General features: G+C 49.2%; 1 protein-coding gene and 1 pseudogene across 1 annotated transcript in view; both read left to right on the forward strand.

Annotated features, from left to right (window-relative positions):
- TRABD2B (TraB domain containing 2B) overlaps positions 1–14,787 on the forward strand; it is a 249,270-nt gene that overhangs the window by 62,617 nt on the left and 171,866 nt on the right. The window lies entirely within an intron of this gene.
- Positions 1–14,787, forward strand: part of LOC102494872 (gamma-tubulin complex component 5-like) — a 65,093-nt pseudogene that overhangs the window by 40,924 nt on the left and 9,382 nt on the right.

Here is a 14,787-nt window from a genome sequence, read left to right on the forward strand (position 1 = left end):
AGATGTCTCCACATACACACATGTGTGATTGTATGTGCTTACATGCACACACGTGTGTGCATTTTTTGGGATGGGGGTTAGATGGATTGGGGAGGATGACAAGACACAGTGTGGCTGGAGGTAGCCCTGAAAAAACTAACCAAAGTCCCAGGCCTTCGTCCTGGCCCTCACCACAAGGTTCTGGGACCCTGGATAGGTCGCCTCTCCTTGGGCTCTTTGAGTTAGGATGAGGGTGGGCACAGAGAGAGTGTCAGAGATCTTTCTCTGGCATTCTGGGCTACTGGGGGCCCCAGTGAACAGGGAGGGGAATGAATCTGGGAAGACTGCACAGAGGAGGTGTGCTGAGCACAGGATGTTTGGGACTGAGACAGCCAGCCAGCAGGGAGTAGAGAAGTGTGGGTAGAGAGTGTCATTCATACGCCCCGATTGCTCTTCTGGGCTGGAGTCCAGGAATAGCTGTGGTGAGAACTACATTTTTAAAGTGGGTCTTAATGTTTTTCACTGCTGGAAAATATGCCATTATGGGCATTTTCCCCTCCGGATTCCTGGACTGCCATGCTTCCCAAGTCCTGTCCCCTCCCACACTGCTCACTTGATGCCTGTCTATTTTTATTCCCACATCCTACCTCCGTTCCTTGACAGTGCGCAGATGAGCCGGGCTCCGGTCTTGCTGTTTGTGTTGGGCCTCGGAGATGGCTCAGTTGGCACTGGGCAGCAGGTCCCACTCAGGAAACCAGCCTGGCAGATGGAGACAGAGTGCGGACGCAGACTCAGGAGGCCCATGGGGTCTCATTGCTGCTGCAGCTGCCGCCACCACTCTTCAGTCACTAGAGGGTCTGTCTACCACGTACAGAGCCGTGGTTCAGTGGTTAGGCACGTGGCTCTGCACCAGCCAGCTTAGTCCTCTCCAAGGTGTGCAAAGCTGGACCTGCTCTTCTTTCTATGTCTCTGTTTTCCTAAGTATAAAATGAGATAATAATAGCATCTGTCCAGCATATGCCCCCGCTAATTTCAGCGCCCTTTTTATCATCGTCCACAGACACAGTAGGTGATGCTCATGGTCTGATGGCGGAGACAGGCAGATACATGGCTCCCTGTGGAATGAGGAAAGTGTGGTCCTGCTGTGCCGGGGTCCTAAGGGTGCTGGGTGTTGACAGGTATCACTCACTCGGCCTAGGAGCCTGGGGAGGTTTGAAGGTTGCATCTTGAAGAGCCAGAGTTTACAGGGCAGAGTTTACAGGGCAGAGAAGAGTCTGAGGGCACTGTGAGCAGAGGAGCAGATGGCGTGAGCCACATCTTAATGGGAAACTGCGTGGTGTCCGGGGCCAGGGAGAAGCGTCATGTTTCTGGAGTAAAGGGTGCATTGGGATCGTGTGGGACCAAAGGCTGATGATTTGATTGGGTCCAGATCCTGATGGGCCTTCAATGACAGGGTATTTCCTGGGTCACAGGAAGCCGAGCAGGGTGTTTCACTCTGCACTCTGGGTTCAGTGTGGGAGAGGGGCTAGGGAGGAGCCACTGGAGGCAGGGCAACAAGTGAGGGGGCTGGGGAATATGCCAGAATGCAGGTACCGAAGGCCTGGGCTAAGGTAAGGCTCCTGTCCAGGAAGCTCTGAGTAGATGTTTGAATAGGTAACTTAGAAAGGAGGAGACAGAGTCATGGCTTTGTCCTCTCGGGACTTAAACGTTCTGTCTGCAACACTGACACTGCAGTAGTCCTATCAGGGTTAGGCTCCCAGCCCAGTTTCTCACTAGCTAGGTGACTTTGGGTGAGTGACTTAGTCTTTCAAAGCCACAGTGGGTTTTATCTGTAAAGGTAACAGCAGGAGTCCTTGTTTTATTTCATGGGGCTGCTGAGATTAAGAGAGAATCCAGATAGAATATACAATGCCTGGCAACTATTAATAGAAATCTTTCATAACTATAGGCTTTTGTCATTGCTATTTATTGCAATCTTTATTTATTTTATTTATCTTTATTTGGCAGAGGGTGCAAGCACTTGCAGGGGGAGGGAAAGGGAGAAAGGAAATGCTTTCTCACTCTCCTCCCCCACAAACACACACCATAGTACATAGTAATGCCACGATCTCTTCTCTCCTATCTCTCCCTCTTTTCGAGATTCTAGGCATGCACACACATGTGCCTGGCGTGTTTTCCAAGCTGCTGGTCCGATTCACTCCCTTGTGGGATCCAGCTGCCTTAACCTCCACGCCACTAGCTGGGTTTTATATTCCATTTATAGTTATTGTTACATGTGTCATTTAAATACCATTTACATTTTTCTTAGCATTCCATGCTAACATTTCTAAATAGAACCTTTCTAAATTAAATCACGACATCCATCCTTGTGTCCTAATCTATATTCCATAGATTGTTCACTGAATTTCTTTCCTATAGTTACATTGGTTTTGATTGAATTTTGACTCCAAAACTATTTCAAACTCTCTCCCTGAATTTTTAACCCCATCTCTTGATGCCACCTCACATTGGAACTGATTAATTCATGGAAATTGTAAAATCCTGAGGGATATTAGGGACTTCTCGTACTTTGAGCTCAGTGATCCTGGTCTCTCCCTCCTCACTGTCGCCCCAGGCACCTGTGGCCGGAAAGCTCCTTCCTGCCCTCAGATCTTCTCCTACACCATTTCTTCCTCCTAACACCCTGTGTCTGTCTGCCCGTCTCTCAGATCCCTGCTTTCAGGGGGACGACTCCCTCAGCCAGAACCTTTTCTAGAATTGTATATATCACCTAAGGACCAGCAGATGGCACAATGGTTACATCGCTGGACTCCCACATAGTTGACCGTGGTTTGAGTCCCAGACCCAGCAACTTGAAACTCATGCTAGGTGTAGGTGCGTGCATGCTCAGAATCCCAAGAAGAGAATGGAGGGGAAGGGATTGCAGTGTGGCCACCCCCGCCCCTCAGGAGGTGATTTCTCGCTTTGTGTCTTTCTGTCTCTCTGGTGAGCATATGTGCCCTAGAGCAACAGTCTCTTAAAAAAAAAATGTATACATCACCTCCACCCCACAGATCTCAGCTGCTCTGTGTTTTGTATTTGACCCAAACTGGATCCAGTCCAATGCCATCACTTTACATGTAGGGACACAGGTTTGAGGCCGAAGGGATGATAGTTTTCAGATAAACATGTGTAACAGACCAGAGAGAAGGGTTTTGCAAATGTATTGCACATCCCTTTCTGTTCATTTTCTCGTCTCTTCCTGGCCTGGGTTCCCTTTGGCCTCACCTAATTTCCCTCGGGCCTTGTTCTGTGGGCCTGTGCCTGAGATTTGGTGGCTGCCATATGTAATTAAGGCCCCATTTGCGGCTGGCAAATATATAATGAGTGGTAGAACTGGAGAATGATAATATTGTTGGAGACCGCTGTGGGATTGGGGTGGGGAGCTGGGGGTTTTCCGTTTCCTCTTGGAACAAGGAAATTAGCACAGATATATCCCCCCTCCCTGAAACCCTTTACGGGGGTAGAGAGTGTCATTCATACGCCCCGATTGCTCTTCTGGGCTGGAGTCCAGGAATAGCTGTGGTGAGAACTACATTTTTAAAGTGGGTCTTAATGTTTTTCACTGCTGGAAAATATGCCATTATGGGCATTTTCCCCTCCGGATTCCTGGACTGCCATGCTTCCCAAGTCCTGTCCCCTCCCACACTGCTCACTTGATGCCTGTCTATTTTTATTCCCACATCCTACCTCCGTTCCTTGACAGTGCGCAGATGAGCCGGGCTCCGGTCTTGCTGTTTGTGTTGGGCCTCGGAGATGGCTCAGTTGGCACTGGGCAGCAGGTCCCACTCAGGAAACCAGCCTGGCAGATGGAGACAGAGTGCGGACGCAGACTCAGGAGGCCCATGGGGTCTCATTGCTGCTGCAGCTGCCGCCACCACTCTTCAGTCACTAGAGGGTCTGTCTACCACGTACAGAGCCGTGGTTCAGTGGTTAGGCACGTGGCTCTGCACCAGCCAGCTTAGTCCTCTCCAAGGTGTGCAAAGCTGGACCTGCTCTTCTTTCTATGTCTCTGTTTTCCTAAGTATAAAATGAGATAATAATAGCATCTGTCCAGCATATGCCCCCGCTAATTTCAGCGCCCTTTTTATCATCGTCCACAGACACAGTAGGTGATGCTCATGGTCTGATGGCGGAGACAGGCAGATACATGGCTCCCTGTGGAATGAGGAAAGTGTGGTCCTGCTGTGCCGGGGTCCTAAGGGTGCTGGGTGTTGACAGGTATCACTCACTCGGCCTAGGAGCCTGGGGAGGTTTGAAGGTTGCATCTTGAAGAGCCAGAGTTTACAGGGCAGAGTTTACAGGGCAGAGAAGAGTCTGAGGGCACTGTGAGCAGAGGAGCAGATGGCGTGAGCCACATCTTAATGGGAAACTGCGTGGTGTCCGGGGCCAGGGAGAAGCGTCATGTTTCTGGAGTAAAGGGTGCATTGGGATCGTGTGGGACCAAAGGCTGATGATTTGATTGGGTCCAGATCCTGATGGGCCTTCAATGACAGGGTATTTCCTGGGTCACAGGAAGCCGAGCAGGGTGTTTCACTCTGCACTCTGGGTTCAGTGTGGGAGAGGGGCTAGGGAGGAGCCACTGGAGGCAGGGCAACAAGTGAGGGGGCTGGGGAATATGCCAGAATGCAGGTACCGAAGGCCTGGGCTAAGGTAAGGCTCCTGTCCAGGAAGCTCTGAGTAGATGTTTGAATAGGTAACTTAGAAAGGAGGAGACAGAGTCATGGCTTTGTCCTCTCGGGACTTAAACGTTCTGTCTGCAACACTGACACTGCAGTAGTCCTATCAGGGTTAGGCTCCCAGCCCAGTTTCTCACTAGCTAGGTGACTTTGGGTGAGTGACTTAGTCTTTCAAAGCCACAGTGGGTTTTATCTGTAAAGGTAACAGCAGGAGTCCTTGTTTTATTTCATGGGGCTGCTGAGATTAAGAGAGAATCCAGATAGAATATACAATGCCTGGCAACTATTAATAGAAATCTTTCATAACTATAGGCTTTTGTCATTGCTATTTATTGCAATCTTTATTTATTTTATTTATCTTTATTTGGCAGAGGGTGCAAGCACTTGCAGGGGGAGGGAAAGGGAGAAAGGAAATGCTTTCTCACTCTCCTCCCCCACAAACACACACCATAGTACATAGTAATGCCACGATCTCTTCTCTCCTATCTCTCCCTCTTTTCGAGATTCTAGGCATGCACACACATGTGCCTGGCGTGTTTTCCAAGCTGCTGGTCCGATTCACTCCCTTGTGGGATCCAGCTGCCTTAACCTCCACGCCACTAGCTGGGTTTTATATTCCATTTATAGTTATTGTTACATGTGTCATTTAAATACCATTTACATTTTTCTTAGCATTCCATGCTAACATTTCTAAATAGAACCTTTCTAAATTAAATCACGACATCCATCCTTGTGTCCTAATCTATATTCCATAGATTGTTCACTGAATTTCTTTCCTATAGTTACATTGGTTTTGATTGAATTTTGACTCCAAAACTATTTCAAACTCTCTCCCTGAATTTTTAACCCCATCTCTTGATGCCACCTCACATTGGAACTGATTAATTCATGGAAATTGTAAAATCCTGAGGGATATTAGGGACTTCTCGTACTTTGAGCTCAGTGATCCTGGTCTCTCCCTCCTCACTGTCGCCCCAGGCACCTGTGGCCGGAAAGCTCCTTCCTGCCCTCAGATCTTCTCCTACACCATTTCTTCCTCCTAACACCCTGTGTCTGTCTGCCCGTCTCTCAGATCCCTGCTTTCAGGGGGACGACTCCCTCAGCCAGAACCTTTTCTAGAATTGTATATATCACCTAAGGACCAGCAGATGGCACAATGGTTACATCGCTGGACTCCCACATAGTTGACCGTGGTTTGAGTCCCAGACCCAGCAACTTGAAACTCATGCTAGGTGTAGGTGCGTGCATGCTCAGAATCCCAAGAAGAGAATGGAGGGGAAGGGATTGCAGTGTGGCCACCCCCGCCCCTCAGGAGGTGATTTCTCGCTTTGTGTCTTTCTGTCTCTCTGGTGAGCATATGTGCCCTAGAGCAACAGTCTCTTAAAAAAAAAATGTATACATCACCTCCACCCCACAGATCTCAGCTGCTCTGTGTTTTGTATTTGACCCAAACTGGATCCAGTCCAATGCCATCACTTTACATGTAGGGACACAGGTTTGAGGCCGAAGGGATGATAGTTTTCAGATAAACATGTGTAACAGACCAGAGAGAAGGGTTTTGCAAATGTATTGCACATCCCTTTCTGTTCATTTTCTCGTCTCTTCCTGGCCTGGGTTCCCTTTGGCCTCACCTAATTTCCCTCGGGCCTTGTTCTGTGGGCCTGTGCCTGAGATTTGGTGGCTGCCATATGTAATTAAGGCCCCATTTGCGGCTGGCAAATATATAATGAGTGGTAGAACTGGAGAATGATAATATTGTTGGAGACCGCTGTGGGATTGGGGTGGGGAGCTGGGGGTTTTCCGTTTCCTCTTGGAACAAGGAAATTAGCACAGATATATCCCCCCTCCCTGAAACCCTTTACGGATTTCAGGGTATTTGATACCTCTCCCTGGATTCTGGGTTTAGAACGTTGCCCTCTGTCATCAACTGATGATGGCGACAGCCCCAGTGAAGGACACTTGGCTCCAATGAGGCAGAAAGCAGAAAGACTGACCTTGAGAGAAGAACAGTTGGTCAACACTGTCTTCATGACCCGGGGTCCCTTATCAGGGATCTCTGGGCTTCTCCTTACAATAGGAAGGTTATTTTAAAAAAGTCTTTCATGTTTGAAAAGTATAGGTGTTTGGGCCTGCGTCTAACTCTCTGAGTCATCCTGACAAATCCTTTCCCTCTCCTGAATCTCGGGTTTTCATCTGTAATATTGGTACTGATGATGGTGATGGCAATAATGGTGGTGAGATGGTGATGATGACCATCATCTCCGATTGTGATGGTGGTGGTGGTGATGATGGTGGTGGTGGTGGTGATGGTGGTAGTGCTGATGATGGTGATGGAGGTGGTAGTGGTGGTGGTGATGATGGTGATGGTGATGATGGTGGTAGTGTTGGTGGTGGTGGTGATGATGGTGGTGGTGGTGATGATGGTGGTGGTGATGATGATGGTGGTGATGGTAGTAGTGCTGATGATGGTGATGGAGGTGGTAGTGGTGGTGGTGATGATGGTGATGGTGATGATGGTGGTAGTGTTGGTGGTGGTGATGATGCTGATGGTGGTAATGATGGTGGTGGTGATGATGGTGGTGATGGTAGTAGTGCTGATGGTGGTGATGGAGGTGTAGTGGTGGTGGTGATGATGGTGATGGTGGTGGTGATGGTAGTAGTGCTGATGGTGGTGGTGATGATGGTGATGGTGATGATGGTGGTGATGGTGGTAGTGCTGATGGTGGTGGTGATGATGGTGATGGTGGTGATGATGGTGGTGGTGATGATGGTGGTGATGGTAGTAGTGCTGATGGTGGTGATGGAGGTGCAGTGGTGGTGGTGATGATGGTGATGATGGTGGTGATGGTGGTAGTGCTGATGGTGGTGGTGATGATGGTGATGGTGGTGGTGGTGATGGTGGTGGTGGTGATGATGGTGGTGGTGATGATGATGGTGGTGATGGTAGTAGTGCTGATGATGGTGATGGAGGTGCAGTGGTGGTGGTGATGATGGTGATGATGGTGGTGATGGTGGTGATGGTAGTAGTGATGATGGTGGCAGTGATGATGGTGGTGGTGCTGATGGTGGTGGTGCTGATGATGATGGTAGGTAATAATGAGGATGAGGATGAAGGTCATATAGTGATGATAATACTGATGGTGATTATGATGGTGATGACCAATTTATTGACCAATATGTTGTAAATGGTTTCCTTGTATCATTCTTTTTCTTTCTTTTTTTTTTTTTTGGTGAGGTTTTCACTATAGGGCGCGTGCGCTCTCCAGACAGACAGAGAGAGACATAGAGACAGAAAGCGAGAAATCACCCCCCAGGGGGGATGGTCACGCCGCAATCCCTTCTCCTCCATTCTCCTCTCGGGATCTTGGGCACGCACGCACACGCGCCCGGCGTGAGTTTTAAGCCACCGGGTCCGGGACGCGAACCGCAGTCAACTACGTGGGAGTCCAGTGACATAGCCATTATGCTAACTGCTGGTCCCCCATTCTTTTTCATTTTTTTAAAGAGGTTTTTGCCTTAGGGTGTGTGTGCTCATGAGACAGAGAGATAGAGAGAGACAGAGACAGTGAGAGAGAAAGTGAGAAATCACCCCCAGGGGTGATTACCATGCCACAATCCCTTCTCCTTCATTCTCCTCCTGGGGGGTTTGAGCATGCATGCACATGTGCCTGGTGTGATTTTCAAGCCACCAGGTCCAGGACTCGAATCACAGCCAACCATGTGCGAGTCTAGCAACATAACTACTATGCCATCTGCTGGCCCTTCCTTGTATCATTCTTTACGACATTCCAGTGTGACGGGAACTGTTATCATTCTAGTTCTCCAGATGGCAAAAGAGAAGCACAAGTGATGAGCTTGGCCAGGATCATACAGCTCCTAGTGAGAGAAGCTGAACACCTTTGACAAAATGAATAGTGCCATACATTTTTTAAAGATCTCTCCCAAGACTAAAATATACTAGCACTCTATTTTCTCTAATTTCTTATCTTTTTTCATGCCTTTTCCTTTGCCCATATGGGAGGTATGAGTTTATGCAAATTCTAGCTACTCCTTAAGACTTGGCTCTTCCATAAGCCTCCTTGACTTCTCTCAGTAGAGCTGCTCATGTCTGTCCTTCATCCTCACACCTGCTGGGTCCCCTCATCTCCTTTCTGTTGTTTGCCCACACCCGCACCCTCTGAGCATCTAGCTGGAAGGGAGGTGGGACTCTCCCATCTGTCTTTCCCTTGGCCATAGGGTAGGGTGCTCTGAGGTAGCTTATTATTTCATCTCCACCCGTGGGGAGTCTCTAAGTGATGAAGCATCTAATCCAGGATGGCAGCCCCAGGTAAACTGCTCTTTTTCCTTTTTTTTTTTTTTCTTGCTATAGGGCTCTTGTGCTCGCCAGAAAGACAGAGAGAGACAGAGAGATGGAAAGTGAGAAATCACCCCCCAGGGGGATGGGCACACAATCCCTTCTCCTCCTTTTTCTTGGACACGCACGCACACGCTCCCGGCGTGAGTTTAAGCCACCAGATCCTGGACTTGAACCGCGGTCAGCTACATGGGAGTCCAGCGACATAGCCATTACACTAACTGCTGGTCCCAGCCACTCTGTTTTCTTGGGTCATTGGTCTACAAGAGCATCATAGCATGCAGCAGAGTGTTACTAAGAATGGCCCCCTTCCCTGATCCTGTCTGAGAAAGCAACAACCTCAGGGCTCTCCCTGTGTGTCAGGTGCTACTCTGTGTGCTTCCTGTCTGTTCTCCAGCTGAATACATTTGAGAGCCTTACAAGGTAGCAGCTCTAACCCCCATTTGTATACTTGAGGCTCAGAGAAGGGAAATAATTTGTCCAAGATTGCACAGCTAGTGAGCAGCAAAATTAGAATTATGTGAGCATGAGTCTGCCTGCCTCTAAAATCAGTGCTCTTTTTTTTTTCTTTTTTTTTTTTCCTGTGACTTTATTTTCAGAATCCCAAATTAAAGGGCATAGTGGGACCTTTGGGGTGCCTCTCTTAGAAATGAGATCTCACTTAGGACATACAGTTTGGAAGTCTAAATATTGGGATTTCTAGGCCATTTCAGTGACAGAAGGGGCTAGTGAGAAGTGGCATTTAAAATTAGTACTAACCCAGAAAACTCAGGTCTTCCAGTCCCTATGGAAATGTGGCGTTTGTTTCTGTAGTCATATCTTGCTTGCTCATTCAAGAATTTGTCAACTGTTTTTTTGAGTCCATTTAAATACCCTGCCAGTGATAAGGGACTGCCCTCCTTTTATTACCTACTTTGTGCAGTAGAACTTTCTTCAGTTGAGGTCACTCAGTGGACATTTCTTGAGTAAGCTACCTACTGGGATCAGACCTGCCCCCCCGTCCCCAGAAACTCTATTGCAGAGAAGCAAAAGATGGTGTGGCCCTTATGGTACGGTGATGACAGCTGTGAACGCATATGGTGTGAGGCTCAAGTTTTGAGTTAGAATCTTCCAAATTCAAGTCTAACTCCATTATGTGAGAGCTGTTTGATCTTAGGCAGGTCACTTACCCTCTCTGAGCTTTTGTTCTCTCTTCTGGAAGATGTGGATGATACAGTGCCTCCCTCCTGGGGGACGATTGTAAGGCACACGGCACCTGGTGAGGAGGAGACCTTCAGGAAGTAGATGGCATGCTGCGTGAGAGATTTACAGAGAGCACCCGTAGGAGGTGGGATGTCAGAGGAGGATTGTTGCAAGAGGTGATGCCAGAGCTGCCTCCTGAGGGTGAGTGGGACTTGCCAGGTGGATAAAGAGAAGGGTGTTGGCAGTGCTGCTGCCTTCTTCAGAGGGCCCCATGCACTTGAGCTGTGTTATCCACTGCTTCTGACTCGGACACTGCCTTGTATTTTGAGAGGAGGTTCTTTGGGATCCAGGGGCTGCCTCATTGGGACTGTCAGTGGAATTCCAGGCCACCAGCTTCTTACATCCCCTCTCTGAGCCCTGTGTCTGGCTCTGAACCTCTTCCCTTGGAAATGTGGCCGATGACGAAATAGAGACATGAGTCCCATTTGTGGCTCTGTCAGCTTTGGAAGCAGATCATGGGAATTTTCTGAGTCTGGGCCCCCAGCCAGAAGGCATTTATAATCAGACATGGAGCAATCATTAGAGCAGAAACAATAAATTACAACAGCTCCGAGAGAACTCCCCAAAGCGGCTCACGCGAGGGGGGATCCAGGCAGCAGGACGCTCGCGGGCCCAGCCCTCCCATGGGCAGCAGGACCTCCTGCCCCACCACACTGGGGCTGAGCCCTCGATGGCTGCAGCATGCTCCCTGAAGAATGAGCTTTCCCACTTTGGATGGGGCTGCAGGCCTGCCCTGTTGTGCTGCTGGAGGAGGGAGCATGGGAATGGGGAGGGGTCCTCCACAACAGCACTCCAGGGTCAGGTCCTGCAGAAGTGTGGGGTCAACCTCTTGTACTGGGAAGATCAGATCTGCGAACCAGAGAGCTGCCATGCAGTCCTCAGTCTGAGGAACTGCCGCAGGTCACTTCCTCTCTCTGAGGCTCGATTTCCTTGTCTGTGAAAGGGGAGTGACAGTATTTTCCACCTCACAGGGCTCTTAACAAAGATTATCATCTTAAACAGTGCCAAAAGCCTGGCACATTCTAACTATTTAACAGAGAGAGTTTTTCTGCAGCTCCCTCTTTCTATCCTCTACCTGAATTGTCCAATATGACAGTCGTCAGCCATCTGTGACTATGTACATTTCACTTAAACTAAATTAAACTAAAAATGTAGTTATTCAGTTGCACCCACACATTTGAAGGACTCAGTCGCCACACCTGTGTCGCGAGTGGCCGCTGTATTGGACAGTGTAGTTACAGAGCATCCCCGTCAGTGCAGGAAGTTCTACTGGACAGAGCTGTCTAAGGCCCCTCACTCACCTGCATCCTGGGAAAGGTCTGATCCTGCAGAGGCACTCACTGAGCCTGGCCCCCACGTTACAGAGATGACTGGAATGTTTTCTGACCCATAAGGAGCACAGTGTGCCAGTAGAGGTGTGGACAGAGTGCTGGGCCCAGACGAGGGACATTTGAATGGGACTAGAGGCAGTCAGAGAAGTCCTCAGGGGTGGTGTGCCTGAGCTGATACTTAAAGACTGTAAGGTAGAGAGTGATGTTTCTAGTAGAGGGGCAGAGACCACGGCATTTCCAAAGATAGGAAGCAGACCAGCAGCATTGCATGTTTGTGATGCTATAAGACTGTCAGAAATGCACTACTCTCAAAGCATAAAGTACCAGGTGGGGAATGACAGGAGATAGGGGCTACCTCAAAGAGGGCCCTGAACGCTAAGGTGGGAGACTGGGTTTGACACTCCTGGTCTGCTAATCATCACCCCTCCCCAAATGCCAATGCTGAGCCAAAAGGCTCAGACCCGGCAAGGTTTGCTGCATGACAAGGCAGATCACATGACCCAAGGCCAAGTTCTGGGATCACAGAACTCACTGTTAGCTGCTGCCAAAGCCACCCAATCTTTGACTAGTCGCTTGGCAGCTGTTCGTTTGTGTAATCCTCTCAATGACCCTGTGTGACAAGGATAATTAATCCTCATGTTAAGGAGGACAGTGACTTTTCCAGGGTCAACCAGCCGTTGAGTATGGTGCTGCAACTGGTCACCCGTGTTTCTTCTCTCGGAGCACTCAAGGCTCTGCCATACAATGTCTGTTACTGTGCATAAACCACATCCGCTTGGTCACGTGCTTCCCTGTTCACAATTTCCGCCTTCTATACATGGTTTCTTATTCCTGTGCTTTTCCCTTCTCTTCCCTGTGTTAATTTCCCCCTCGCTATTGGCCATTTACATTCACACATGTTGTAAGATCCCCAAAACAATTTTCTTGACTCTCCGTCCCTACCCTGCTCTTGCCTATTTCTCAGCCTCTCTTCATAGCTTGGCTCCTCAGTGACAGGTCTGTCCTCACTGTCTCCCCTGCCTGTCTCCCATTCTCCTCTCAGCCCGACCTGTCCCTGTTTTACCTGCGCTCCTGATCTGGTACCAGTTAAACCTAATCGTCCGTCATTTAGTCCTCTTCTTGATGGGCCTTCTCAGTCCACACTCCAGGTAATCCCACCCAACCCTGCTGGCGCTCCTCTTGGGCCATCCATTGATGTCACAGACGTGTGTAGAGGTCTTAGAACTGGGGTCAGGGTTTGTAAGCACTCGTAAGTATGAGCTAGCTGGCAAGTGCTATCGCTTCTTCACTTTTATCTTTAACTCTTTTACACCTCTTCTCGGATGTCCATCAAGCATCTGAAATTTCAAATGTCCATTTAAAAACTCTTGAATTCAGGTACCTCTTATGCACCTCACAATCTGTCACTTCCCAGGACTTTATCTCGGCAAGTGGCTTAGACCCAAATCCCAGAAGTAGCCTCTGATTCCTCTCTTTTCCTCTTACCCCAGTCCCAAGCTACCAGGAAGTCCTGGCAGCCCCACCCCCTCCATATTCTGAATCTCCCCTCTTCTCACTTTCTCCGTTGCTGCCACACTTGCCCAGGCTGCCTGTGTTAGTTGCAGTCACCTCCCAATGGGTGGCCTCACTTTGGTGCTTGTTCCGCCACGGCTCCTTCTCCAGACACCAGAGGGATCCTTGTTGATCCAGATCGTATTGGTCCTCTGGTTACCCCTTCACGACGCCTTCCCATCGCACCCAGAATGAAGTCCAGAGCGGTTGCTGTGACCTGATCGGCTGGATCTCTGAGCCCATTCCCAACTCTCTTCACCTTACTCCAGCCTCTGGCTGCGGTGCTGTTCCCTGAAGGGGCCCAACTCCTTCTGAGTTCAGGCTTCTTACTGTTCCCACTACCTGGCACACCCTTCTCCAGATCATTGCAAGGCTGGTGCCCTCGCTCCACTGCTCCATTGAGGCCTCTTGAGACTGTGACACACAGTCCAGAAAGTAACATGTTTGTCACTGTTTCCCTGTACTGTAGTTTTCCTCTTGTTACTTGTCAGTGGTGGATTTTGTTACCTATTGTCACACAATAGATTGTCCCAGGCTTAGCGTCTTAACATTCTGTGTATTATGCTCCTTGACCTGTGGGAGCAGCTGGGCCACTCTGTGTGGCATCATGTGAGATCACCCGGTGTATTCAGCTGGCAGCTGGACAGGTGTGGGAGTGCGAGAAGGCTGGAGGACAGCTCATCTGGGAGGCACACCTTTTTCCTGCGGATTCATGAGCTCTCCACATGATGTCTCCAGAAACACGGGCCTCTCACATGGCTGCTCAGGTATCCAAGAATGGCTATTCCAAGAGAAGGACGTAGAAACTCCCAGTGTTCTTGAGTCTTGGGCACACATCACCTTCACCTCGTGCCTTAGGCAAAGAAGCCACAGAGCTCACCAAGATTGAATGAGTGGAGACACAGGCCCTACCTCTTGATGATAGGAGTGCCCAACTTTGTGGCCACTGTCACTCTGCTACGCCAGCATGCTAGCATGTGTCATCTCCTGATCTCAATATGTCATGTGGCATTCACCAGAATGTGGGCTCACCAAGGACCAAGACCTTTATATCTCATCCACTGCTTTGTCCCCAGCACTTCAAATAGTGCCTGGCAGGTAGGCTAGATCATAGCATGTTAATGAGTAAGTGAATGCATGAATGAATGAATGGGTCCATGCAGAACAAGCCACTGGTCTGGTGCAAACTTTAAGAGATGATTAGTCTTGCTTTGTGTGGAGTTTTAGAGTATCCTAGGGCAGGAAGAACTTAGCACACCTCTAATTCAACCCGCCGAAGGTCTAGCTAGATCTTTCTCTTTTCCCCACCAACAGCCACAGCCCTCCTTAGGTCTCCTTCACCTGGACAGGTGGGTGTGGTCTTGTGAGCCCCACAGTGAGACTCGGTGGGCATGGGGTCTAGCCCCAACTCTGCTCAGAAGCTGCTGGCAGGACCCTAGGTTAGTCCATTTCCTTCTGTGGGCTTCAGTTTTCCTTCTATAAAGTGAGCAACTTGATCACATTCAAACCATCTAGGGCCCTGGAGATGAGGTCCACTTGAGAGAGTGAGGACTTCCATGACTTGCAGCCTTGGGATGTTGTTTCTCAGGATAAGGATGTTTGGAGGCGAGAC

This window comes from Tupaia chinensis, unplaced genomic scaffold (assembly GCF_000334495.1).
Source record: "Tupaia chinensis unplaced genomic scaffold, TupChi_1.0 Scaffold000207_1, whole genome shotgun sequence".
Lineage (NCBI taxonomy): Eukaryota > Metazoa > Chordata > Mammalia > Scandentia > Tupaiidae > Tupaia > Tupaia belangeri.